Below are 13,662 nucleotides of genomic sequence, written 5' to 3'. Positions count from 1 at the left end.
ATTGTATTGATGTCCTCATCAAGTTGTGTATGGTTTCCTACCTCATGCACCTATTGATTTGTTGCCTCTTCCATCTTCGGAGAAGGTTAATTTTGATGCGAAACAACGTGCTGAATTGATTTTAAAAATGCATGAGTTAACTAAGGAAAACATTGAGCGCATGAATGCTAAATATAAACTTGCTGGAGATAAGGGTAGAAAACATGTTGTGTTTGCACCTGGATATCTTGTTTGGTTACATTTGCGTAAGGATAGATTTCCTGATTTGCGCAAATCAAAGTTAATGCCACGTGCTGATGGTCCCTTTAAGGTGTTAGAGAAAATAAATGATAATGCATATAAACTTGAGCTGCCTGCAGATTTTGGGGTTAGTACCACTTTTAACATCGCAGATTTGAAGCCTTATTTGGGTGAGGAAGATGAACTTCCGTCGAGGACGACTTCATTTCAAGAAGGGGAGGATGATGAGGACATCAATACAATTGTTACACCCACAGCCCCTGCTGCTATACATACTGGACCAATTACTAGAGCTCGTGCACGCCAACTAAATTACCAGGTACTTTCGTTTCTTGGTAATGATTCTAATGTTCATGAGAATATGATGCTGCCTAAATTGGATACATTTGTTTTGCTTACAAATGAAGGGCCTAGCTTGGAGAAGGATGAACATTGGAGCAAGAACAAGCATGGAGATGATGGCATGCGCAAGGGGAACAAGAACGGAGTTACAAGTGATGATTTCAGGACCTTGAAGCCACCATAATGGGTGCATGAAGCCTTGGACGAAATATACAAGATGCCACTTCATAAATTTCGTCCCGAGGCTATTTTAGGTGCTGCGTCACCTTATTATTGGGCCAGGCCCATGTAATTTCGAAATACATAAGTATAGGCTATTTTTAGAGTCCGTATGTGTGGGGAAACAAGAGATAGGGTTGATTTCGGACCCCTCCACCAAGGGCCACGAAATTCCCCCCTCTTCCTCCATATATACAGCCCTTAGGGCATCGTTTAGAGTTTGGGTTTTGTTTAGATTAAAAGTTCGCCATAGCTGCAACTTCGCGTACTTCGTTTGTGTTCAACGACCAGACAAAGGCGTCACAGAACCCCACCTTGATCAATAAAGCTTTCATCTTATATTCGCAATATCCAGATTGCAATCTTAGTTTCTTGCTTGTTCTTCGTTTGCTCGCAGGAAACAGACCCTCGTGGTCAGGTTGATCGTGCTCCGGCGTGGTCAATAACCTCTCGGAGTTGGTTTAGCGATTGCTAAGGCGCGACGTCCTCGCACGTTCGTAGTCGGATCGTCAAAGTCGACTTCCACCAAAGCGATATCCATCATCTCATCGAAAGATCGGGACCCTCGCCTCTATCATTCAATCTTGGCTTTATCAACTTCAATTCCCTGTGGAGTAACAACATAGCCCAGAAAAGATACTCGGTCGGTGCAAAAGGTGCACTTCCCAAGGTTACCAAACAAACGTGCATCACGTAGAGCAATAAAAACAGCACGTAAATGATAGAGGCAAAGGTGTCCCGTCTTTCGATGAGATGGTGGATTTCGCTTTGGTGGAAGTCGACTTTGACGATCCGACTACGAATGTGCGAGGACGTCGCGCCTTAGCAATCGCTAAACCAACTCCGAGAGGTTATTGACCACGCCGGAGCACGATCAACCTGACCACGAGGGTCTGTTTCCTGCGAGCAAACGAAGAACAAGCAAGAAACTAAGATTGCAATCTGGATATTGCGAATATAAGATGAAAGCTTTATTGATCAAGGTGGGGTTCTGTGACGCCTTTGTCTGGTCGTTGAACACAAACGAAGTACGCGAAGTTGCAGCTATGGCGAACTTTTAATCTAAACAAAACCCAAACTCTAAACGATGCCCTAAGGGCTGTATATATGGAGGAAGAGGGGGGAATTTCGTGGCCCTTGGTGGAGGGGTCCGAAATCAACCCTATCTCTTGTTTCCCCACACATACGGACTCTAAAAATAGCCTATACTTATGTATTTCGAAATTACATGGGCCTGGCCCAATAATAAGGTGACGCAGCACCTAAAATAGCCTCGGGACGAAATTTATGAAGTGGCATCTTGTATATTTCGTCCAAGGCTTCATGCACCCATTATGGTGGCTTCAAAGTCCTGAAATCATCACTTGTAACTCCGTTCTTGTTCCCCTTGCGCATGCCATCATCTCCATGCTTGTTCTTGCTCCAATGTTCATCCTTCTCCAAGCTAGGCCCTTCATTTGTAAGCAAAACAAATGTATCCAATTTAGGCAGCATCATATTCTCATGAACATTAGAATCATTACCAAGAAACGAAAGTACCTAGTAATTTAGTTGGCGTGCACGGGCTCTAGTAATTCGTCCAGTATGTATAGCAGCAGGGGCTGTGGGTGTAACAATTGTATTGATGTCCTCATCATCCTCCCCTTCTTGAAATGAAGTCGTCCTCGACGGAAGTTCATCTTCCTCACCCAAATAAGGCTTCAAATCTGCAATGTTAAAAGTGGGACTAACCCCAAAATCTGCAGGCAGCTCAAGTTTATATGCATTATCATTTATTTTCTCTAACACCTTAAAGGGACCATCAGCACGTGGCATTAGCTTTGATTTGCGCAAATCAGGAAATCTATCCTTACGCAAATGTAACCAAACAAGATCTCCAGGTGCAAACACAACATGTTTTCTACCCTTATCTCCAGCAAGTTTATATTTAGCATTCATACGCTCAATGTTTTCCTTAGTTAACTCATGCATTTTTAAAATCAATTCAGCACGTTGTTTAGCATCAAAATTAACCTTCTCCGAAGATGGAAGAGGCAACAAATCAATAGGTGCACGAGGTAGGAAAGCATACACAACTTGAAAAGGGCACATCTTAGTAGTAGAATGCAATGAACGATTATAAGCAAATTCAATATGAGGCAAGCATTCCTCCCACATTTTCTTATTATTCTTCAAAACAGCCCTAAGCATAGTAGACAATGTTCTATTGACTACTTCAGTTTGTCCATCAGTTTGGGGGTGACAAGTAGTACTAAAAAGCAGTTTAGTCCCCAACTTAGCCCATAAACATCTCCAAAAGTGGCTAAGAAATTTAGTATCACGATCTGAAACAATAGTATTTGGCACACCATGCAAGCGAATAATTTCACGAAAGAACAAATCAGCAACATTAACAGCATCATCGCTTTTATGACATGGTATAAAGTGTGCCATTTTCGAGAATCTATCCACGACAACAAATATGCTATCCCTCCCCTTCTTTGTTCGAGGTAAACCTAAAACAAAGTCCATAGATATATCCCCCCAAGGAACACTAGGTACAGGCAAAGGCATATATAAACCATGAGGATTGAGTCGTGACTTAGCTTTTTGACATGTAGTGCAGCGAGCAATAAAACGCTCAACATCCCGTCTCATCTTTGGCCAAAAGAAATGTGTAGCAAGTACGTCCTCCGTCTTCTTCACACCAAAGTGTCCCATTAATCCTCCTCCATGCGCCTCCTGCAACAACAAAAGACGAACGGAGCTAGCTGGAATGCATAGCTTGTTAGCACGAAACACAAATCCATCGTTAACGACAAACTTGTTCCACATTCTTCCTTCTTTACAATTCTGCATTACATCTTTAAAATCAGCATCATGCACATATTGATCTTTGATGGTCTCCAAACCAAATATTTTGAAGTCAAGTTGTGAAAGCATAGTATAGCGACGAGACAATGCATCAGCAATAACATTTTCTTTTCCCTTCTTGTGTTTAATGACATAAGGGAAAGTCTCAATGCATTCAACCCATTTAGCATGTCTACGATTCAGTTTAGCTTGACTTTTAATATGTTTCAAAGATTCATGATCAGAATGTATAACAAATTCTTTGGGCCATAAATAATGTTGCCATGTTTCTAAAGTCCGAACAAGAGCATATAATTCTTTATCATAAGTAGAATAATTCAGACTAGGCCCACTCAATTTTTCAGAAAAGTATGCAACGGGTTTGCCATCTTGTAATAACACACCTCCTAATCCAATTCCACTAGCATCACATTCAAGCTCAAAAGTCTTATTAAAATCAGGAAGTTGGAGTAAAGGAGCATGTGTCAACTTATCTTTCAATACGGAGAAGGCTTCTTCCTGTGCGGTACCCCAAAGAAAAGGCACATCTTTCTTTGTAAGCTCATTGAGAGGTGCAGCAATGGTGCTGAAATCTCTCACAAAACGCCTATAGAATCCAGCGAGGCCAAGAAAACTCCTCACGTGTGTGACCGTTTTGGGCTGCGGCCAACTCTCAATAGCTTCAATCTTGGCTTTATCAACTTCAATTCCCTGTGGAGTAACAACATAGCCAAGAAAAGATACTCGGTCGGTGCAAAAGGTGCATCTTATCTAGTTTGTCTTGGAAAGAGGGAGAAAAAGAATATAAAGAAAAAAAAGAGAGAAAAAAGGAAAGAAAAAAAAAGAAAAAGAGGGAGAAGAAAAAGAAAAAAAAGCGTGAGAAAAAAAAGAGAGAAGAAAAAAAATTGGATCTATCTAGAATCAATCTCGTACCTGAATTCGGATTGGAATCTGTTTTGCGCACTGTTCAGTAAAACAGGTGTATCTTCCTCATACGAAGTCTGTTTTGGCTCCGTGAGTACTCAAATTGAAGATAGCGACGAGCCGCATCTAAATAGTTGCAAAAGCTACTTCAATATTTGACACCTCAAAATCGGCTTCTAAATAGGTCTTTTTGCCCTCCGAAGTTCGTGAACACAGCTTGTTCCAATTTTTTAGGCCAGTTTTAGAATTCTTTGACTCCTCATATCAACTCGGAATTGAGTGATTCTTTTTGCATTGGAAAGCTTGAGTTAGTAGCATTCTTTGAAAGAATTTATCAGAAAATTGTCTCAAACTTTTCAAGAGGAAAGTTGGAGAGAGAGTTGTTGTATATCCTGCTTGGCAGTTGTTTTTCATCATTATCTTCACTGCCGTTGTGATCTTCACTTATATCTTGCTGTCAAGAGCTACTTAGTATCCTTCATTGATGCTAGTTGTGTTACGCCGTGACCTCATTAGTGTTCTAGGCTCGCGTCTCTAGTCCGGTCTAGCCTAGAACCAGCACAGTACCGTCGTTGAGCGTTTATTCAACATTGCATCTTTGAATTGATTATTGCTAATCTTTTGCTACCATATATAGCCAACCCAGCTCCACATATTTCTACACCGTGTATACGTACGCTCCCCTGGCAATCACTTTACTCAATATTCGGAGTTACTTGACACCGCTGGTTGCCGATCACCGCCTGCTGCATGGTAAGAACTTGTAAGACATTGATATTTGCTTTACTGTGAGCGTTTTACCACCACATCCTAGTAGTTATAGGAACATTATTTTTGGGTTTTGTTTCTTGTTCTACTAATCATGACAGAATCCAGAGTCAATTCATGGGCTTTGTCGATCGCGGGAGACGTGCCACCACCTTTGCAAATACCACAACCATCACGAGAGGTGCACAAACATCCAAATGCACATGATCAGGTTAATGTATCTATACCACCATTTAATGGCCGTTTTAAACCTGCTTTATATATTGAATGGGAGTTCGACATAAAAAATATATTTGCTTCCCATAATTTCGATGAACATAAAAAGGTTAAGGTTGCGGTTGGTTCTTTCACTGGTTATGCTTTGGTTTGGTGGAGTGAATATTGTCGGTTACACCCTGATTATATACCTACTACTTGGGATGATTTGAAACTTGCCATGCGACATACTTTCGTCCCTGCTTATTATACTCGTGACATGATTAAGAAGTTGCAACACTTAAAACAAGGTAGTGAAACTGTAACAAAATATTATGATAATTTACAAACTACCTTGTTGCATTCCTCTTTAGAAGAAAGTGAAGATGATTTTATGGATAGATTTTGGGGAGGATTAAACCGTGATATTCAAGAGATACTAATTCATGAAGAGTGTTATCCTATGGACCATTTGTTTCATCTTGCTTGCAAAGCTGAACAGGAAATAAAACGACGTGTTGGCCACGAGGAGAACAAGCGCACGGTGCACATTCCAAGAGTTGATATGATTGTTCCTTCAACTACTAGGCATACTATGACAACCACATCCGTTGTTGTCAGGACTACATCACCTCAACCATGTGACACATCGCCCCCGAGAGTGGCTACATCATCTGAGTTGATCATAAGAGGTAATGACAAAGGTACTGATCTTCCATCTCTACATGAGAATGATGAATGCCTTGTCAATTTGAATGCACCATCTAATGAGCTACCCACTACTTTGATCACACCACCTATTTTAGAGGACTACGTTGATAATTTGACTTTGCCATGCGATCAAACAACTGAAATACCAATAATTTTGAGTGCACCCATTGAATTAACTATTGATGCAAAAGAACCTGATAGAGGCGAGGGTCCCGATCTTTCGATGAGATGATAACTATCGATTTGGTGGAGACGACTTTGACAATCCGACTACAAACGTGCACGACGTTGCGCCTTAGCAATTGCTAAACCAATCTCCTGAGGTTACTGACGATGCCGGAAGCACGGTCAACCTGACCACGAAGGTCTATTCCTGCAAGCAATCGAAGAACGAGCAAGAATATGATAAAGCAATCTGAATATTGCAAATATATATGAGGTATTGATAATGGTGGGGATCCGGAAGCGGTCTTGGTCTGGTCGTTGGACACAAACGAAGTACACGAAGTTGCAATGGCTAACTTTTAACTAAACAAATCCCAAGGAAAAGCTACTAGATGGATCTACTTATATAGGAGCAAGGGGTGGCGGCCAAGGAGGTGGGAGGACGTCCCAAGGCAGCCTAAAACTAAATCTAGGTCGTACAAGGCCAATGGGCCCAAGTGGAGGTGATGTAACACCTTTGGACTTGTAGTTTGACTCGGATTCTGCTGCAGCATCAGATTGTTTCGTCCACAACTCAACGCTCTGGACGAATTTGAAGGTGATTCCAATTGGGTTGGAAAGTGCACGAAATCTAGTTTCCAACAAAAAAAGAATCACCCAATTCGGAGTCCGTATGAAAAACTTGTGTGCGATTTGAGTCAGGTATGTCTGTGCAGTCCGAATCTGAATCCAGAACGTGAGAGACTTGGACTCTATCTTCTCTTGGGCCAAAAGTGACGTGAGAGAACTTTTTGGACAGCAAATAAACATCTCTTTCTTCCTTATCTTCATATGTGGATTGTACAAATGTCCCATACACCTGCAATTAGACAAAACATAAAAGTGAGTGAAGTATTTTTGTTCTGGATAACATAAATAGATTATTGAATAGTTTGCACTAGAAATCACCTGACAAATATGCATATATGCAATATTTTTGGTCATATCCAAGGTAGTCATGTCCTCATCATCCTCCCCTTCTTGAAAATAAAGCCGTCCTCGGCGTTGCTTAATCTGAAATGTGGCTAACAAAAGAGACAAGGTGTACATGTTGTATATGTATATGTCATCCATTTTTACTTCCCTTGATTTTTGCATATATGACACATGAATAGATGAGTAACTTGCATAGTTCATAAAATCTAAAGCCAAAAAATTAGCACAAGAAGTAGAAGGCATGAAAATATTGCAACTCAGTTTGCACATATAAGTGAAGCTCTTATTCATTTCAAAAGATTGACAATGTTCATCATTAAACCATCCCAACATTGGTGAATAAACCTTACTTGCATCAAATTTACATGCTACAACATGCTTAAATAAGCAAACATGCAATAAGTCATTTAACACAGAATCATCACCAAGATTAGAGGTCATATCAAAATGATTAAACATTGGTTCTTTTGCGTCAATAGTTAATTCAATGGATGCACTCAAAATTGTTGGTATTTCAGTTGTTTGATCACATGGCAAAGTCAAATTATCAACATAGTCCTCTAAAATAGGTGGTGTGATCAAAGTAGTGGGTAGCTCATCAGATGGTGCATTCAAATTGACAAGGCATTCATCATTCTCATGTAGAGATGGAAGATCAGTACCTTTGTCATTACCTCTTATGATCAACTCAGATGATGTAGCCACTCTCGGGGGCGATGTGTCACATGGTGGAGGTGATGTAGTCCTGACAACAACGGATGTGGTTGTCATAGTATGCCTAGTAGTTGAAGGAACAATCATATCAACTCTTGGAATGTGCACCGTGCGCTTGTTCTCCTCGTGGCCAACACGTCGTTTTATTTCCTGTTCAGCTTTGCAAGCAAGATGAAACAAATGGTCCATAGGATAACACTCTTCATGAATTAGTATCTCTTGAATATCACGGTTTAATCCTCCCCAAAATCTATCCATAAAATCATCTTCAGTTTCTTCTAAAGAGGAATGCAACAAGGTATGATAGAGGCGAGGGTGTCCCGATCTTTCGATGAGATGATAACTATCGATTTGGTGGAGACGACTTTGACGATCCGACTACAAACGTGCACGACGTTGCGCCTTAGCAATCGCTAAACCAATCTCCTGAGGTTACTGAAGATGCCGGAAGCACGGTCAGCCTGACCACGAAGGTCTATTCCTGCAAGCAATCGAAGAACGAGCAAGAATATGATAAAGCAATCTGAATATTGCAAATATATATGAGGTATTGATAATGGTGGGGATCCGTAAGCGGTCTTGGTCTGGTCGTTGGACACAAACGAAGTACACGAAGTTGCAATGGCTAACTTTTAACTAAACAAATCCCAAGGAAAAGCTACTAGATGGATCTACTTATATAGGAGCAAGGGGTGGCGGCCAAGGAGGTGGGAGGACGTCCCAAGGCAGCCTAAAACTAAATCTAGGTCGTACAAGGCCAACGGGCCCAAGTGGAGGTGATGTAACACCTTTGGACTTGTAGTTTGACTCGGATTCTGCTGCAGCATCAGATTGTTTCGTCCACAACTCAATGCTCTGGACGAATTTGAAGGTGATTCCAATTGGGTTGGAAAGTGCACGAAATCTAGTTTCCAACAAAAAAAATCACCCAATTCGGAGTCCGTATGAAAAACTTGTGTGCGTTTTGAGTCAGGTATGTCTGTGCAGTCCGAATCTGAATCCAGAACGTGAGAGACTTGGACTCTATCTTCTCTTGGGCCAAAAGTGACGTGAGAGAACTTTTTGGACAGCAAATAAACATCTCTTTCTTCCTTATCTTCACATGTGGATTGTACAAATGTCCCATACACCTGCAATTAGACAAAACACAAAAGTGTGTGAAGTATTTTTGTTCTGGATAACATAAATAGATTATTGAATAGTTTGCACTAGAAATCACCTGACAAATATGCATATATGCAATATTTTTGGTCATATCCAAGGTAGTCATGTCCTCATCAAAATTCGTCCGGAGCGTTGAGTTGTGGACGAAACAATCTGATGCTGCAGCAGAATCCGAGTCAAACTACAAGTCCAAAGGTGTTACATCACCTCCACTTGGGCCCATTGGCCTTGTACGACCTAGATTTAGTTTTAGGCTGCCTTGGGACGTCCTCCCACCTCCTTGGCCGCCACCCCTTGCTCCTATATAAGTAGATCCATCTAGTAGCTTTTCCTTGGGATTTGTTTAGTTAAAAGTTAGCCATTGCAACTTCGTGTACTTTGTTTGTGTCCAACGACCAGACCAAGACCGCTTCCGGATCCCCACCATTATCAATACTTCATATATATTTGCAATATTCAGATTGCTTTATCATATTCTTGCTCGTTCTTCGATTGCTTGCAGGAATAGACCTTCGTGGTCAGGCTGACCGTGCTTCCAGCATTGTCAGTAACCTCAGGAGATTGGTTTAGCGATTGCTAAGGCGCAACGTCGTGCACGTTTGTAGTCAGATCGTCAAAGTCGTCTCCACCAAATCGATAGTTATCATCTCATCGAAAGATCGGGACCCTCGCCTCTATCACTTCCCAAGGTTACCAAACAAACGTGCATCACGTAGAGCAATAAAAACAGCACGTAAATGTTCCAAATGTTCTTCCAAAGATCTGCTATAAATCAGTATATCATCAAAATAGACTACCACAAATCGTCCAATGAAAGCACGTAAAACTTCGTTCATTAGTCTCATGAAAGTACTAGGCACATTAGTTAACCCAAAAGGCATGACTAACCACTCATATAATCCAAACTTAGTTTTAAATGCTGTTTTCCATTCGTCTCCCAATTTCATACGAATTTGATGGTAGCCACTACGCAAATCAACTTTGGAGAATATTGTAGAGCCACTCAATTCATCAAGCATATCATCTAGCCTAGGAATAGGATGACGATAACGAATAGTAATATTATTAATGCCTCTACAATCAACACACATACGTGATGTACCATCCTTTTTCGGCACTAGAATAATAGGAACAGCACAAGGACTAAGGGATTTGCGTATATAACCTTTGTCGAGAAGCTCTTGTACTTGACGCATAATCTCCTTCGTCTCCTCTGGATTGGTACGGTATGGTGCACGGTTTGGCAGTGAAGCACCGGGAATTAAGTCAATCTGATGCTCAATCCCTCGAATAGGCGGTAATCCCGGTGGCACGTCTTGTGGAAAAACGTCAGCGAACTCCTGCAAAATGTTAGTGACAGCAGGAGGCAAAGAGGAAGGCACGTCCTCAAATGAAAATAATGCCTCTTTGCACACAAAAGCATAGCAAACAGATATGCTGAAATCTAGCTCATCAATATCAGATTTGGTGGCAAATAAACATGCACTTTTCAATTTAATTTCAGAAGCAACACTAGATGGTTGATTATTAGGCTTCATTTGTTGCTCAAATTCTTTTGCCACAATCTGATATTCACTCTTATTCTTCTCCTGTTGTGCTTTATTAGCTCTATTAATATCATCTTTCAAAATGGAATCAGGAGTCATAGGAAGCAAAGTAATATTTTTATCCTTATGAACAAGAGTATAGTGATTGTTTCTACCATGGTGTACAGAATTTTTATCAAATTGCCATGGTCTACCAAGTAATAAGGAACATGCTTGCATAGGTACCACATCACAATCAACATAATCAGCATATGTAGAGATACTAAAATGCACACGAACAGTACGTGTTACCTTAACCTTGCCGCTGTTGTTGAACCATTGGATGTAGTAAGGATGTGGATGTGGTCTTGTGGTGAGAGAAAGCTTCTCCACCATCTCCATGCTAGCCAAATTATTGCAGCTCCCTCCGTCTATTATGACGCGCACAGAACGTTCCTTCACAACTCCCTTGGTATGGAACAAATTGTGCCTCTGATTTTGCTCAGCTTGTGTGACCTGCACACTCAAAACACGTTGAGCAACTAAACATTCATACATGTCAGCGTCTTCAGGAGCCATGTATTGCGTCTCATGATCAGAATCATCTCCACCATGTTCTTCACGTGCAATAAGAGCCAAAGTCTCCTCATCATAGTCACTAGCGGACTCATATCCACCATCCGCGGTAGCAATCATCACACGCGGAGATTTGCATTCTCTCGCATAATGACCTCCTCCCTTACAACGACGACAAATAATATCACTTGTGTGCCCTGTTGATGCCATGGAAGAAGAAGAACGCTGTGCAGGCCCCGCAGGTGCGCTCTTGGCAGATAATGGTGGTTGTGCCTGTTTTCTTGTATCACGGCTGGAGGTGGCACCGGATGGAGGTGCTGGTGCAGTTGAAGTAGAAGATGCACGTGGTGTCCATGATGAAGGTCGGCCTGCAGAAAAGTTAGTTCGCCCCAATGCTTGTCGATCCTGCACTTCACGTTCAGCTTTACAAGCAAGATGGAATAAACGAGTGATATTAGTATACTCCTTATAGTCTAGAATGGTCTGAATCTCTCTGTTTAATCCACCCAGAAAACGTGCAAGCATAGCTTCATTCTCCTCAACAATACCACATCTAATCATGCCAGTTTGTAATTCCTGATAATATTCTTCTACGGAATTTTTTCCTTGTCTTAAACGCTGCAATTTTTGAAGCAATTCACGTTGATAATATGGTGGAACCCAACGCGTACGCATAGCAGTTTTCAAAGCAGCCCAAGTAGTTGGAATAGGATATAATCTACAATGTTCAGACCACCATACACATGCAAAACTAGTGAAAGCACAAACAGCAGCAGCAACTCGTCTCTCCTCAGGATATTGTAAACATGTAAATCGTTGTTCAGTTTCTAACTCCCAAGTAAGATATATATCAGGAACATATCTACCCTCAAATGGTGGAATATTCAATTTCAGTTTAGGAATATGGACATCATCTCGTACCTGAGGTGGTGGTGCAGGCCTACCATTACGAATATATACCTGAGGTCGACCTGCTGGTGGTGGTACAGGTGGCTGCACGTAGTGTTGATTTTGATCAACCTCATCCTCATAATCTCCCACATAATCATCCTCCTCCACATCAGCAGCAGGAGCCACAGAAGTATCAACAGCAGCACCAACAGTTTGGCCAAACGCAAGAGGAACACGGCTTGCTCGGCGGAGGTCTGCTTCGCGACGTGGAGGTAGTCGTTGTTGTTGTTGTTGGAGAGGAGCATTAGGTGCAGCGGGTGGTGGTGGTGGAAGACGCGCGAGCAATTCATTAAACTTGTTATCGAGCTTTGTTTCGAACGTCTTCTCAAGGCCAGTGATCTTCTCCATGGCCTCTTCAAAATTGTTCAGCACATCTTGCACCTGTTCAGTCATCATTTGCTGAAACTTATCATGAAGCTCCTTGTTCGATAAATTCTCCCAGTCAATCTCGTCGGCTTGTGATCCTGGCATGGTTAGCAGCAATAGAAACACACAAGAATATGATCCTACAGAATACGAACAAGTGGTGGTGGTGGGTGTCACAAATCCGTCAAGCAAATCTCAAATTCTTACCAGTTCTTACCCAGCAGCAGGCGGTGATCGGCAACCGTTGTAGTCAAAAACTCTCAAAGCTTGGATAGAGCGATTACCAGGGAGAGTCAAACGCTCGACGTAGATGTATGTGGAGCTGGGAAGGCTTATAATATGGTAGCAAAAAGGGTCAGCAATAATCAATTCAGAGATGCAAAGTTGAATAAACGCTCAACGACGGTACTGTGCTGGTCCTAGGCTAGACTGTGCTAGAGACGCGAGCCTAGAACACTAACAAAATCACGGCGCGGCACGTAAACAAGGGAAAAGCACACTCTGGAATATATTTTTTTCGCTCTTTTTTTTTGCGCTCTCTTTTTTTTTTGCGCTGCTTTTTTTTTGCGCTGGTTTTTTTTTGCGAAAAATCACTATAATGGCGAGTGTCTCAAAACTCTTCTTAGCTCAAACTGACAGGATGGGCACGAAATTTTTTCGACTAATTTTTTTTTTTTGATTGCCCGGACCCAAAAACTGGAAACGGGTCAAAAAAAACTTCCTATAATGGCACCTGTCTCAAAACACTCAGAAACACCTAAAAATAGGATAGCCAGAAATTTTTTTGAAAAATGCGTTTTCAAAAAATTTTGGGCCTAAACGGAGCGTGGCTACCCGACTCCGGCAAGGAAACACGAATCGGAATCTAGATGGATCTCGAAAACAAACCTAATATGACAAGAACTCGGATTGGTGGTGGATATATGGTGGTAGATGGCAGCGGTGGTGGTATATGACAGCTGTGGTGGTATATGGATACGGATTCGAAGCGGTG

This window comes from Triticum dicoccoides, chromosome 7B, assembly GCF_002162155.2.
Source record: "Triticum dicoccoides isolate Atlit2015 ecotype Zavitan chromosome 7B, WEW_v2.0, whole genome shotgun sequence".
Classification (NCBI taxonomy): domain Eukaryota; kingdom Viridiplantae; phylum Streptophyta; class Magnoliopsida; order Poales; family Poaceae; genus Triticum; species Triticum dicoccoides.
Note: the sequence above shows the minus strand (reverse complement) of the source record.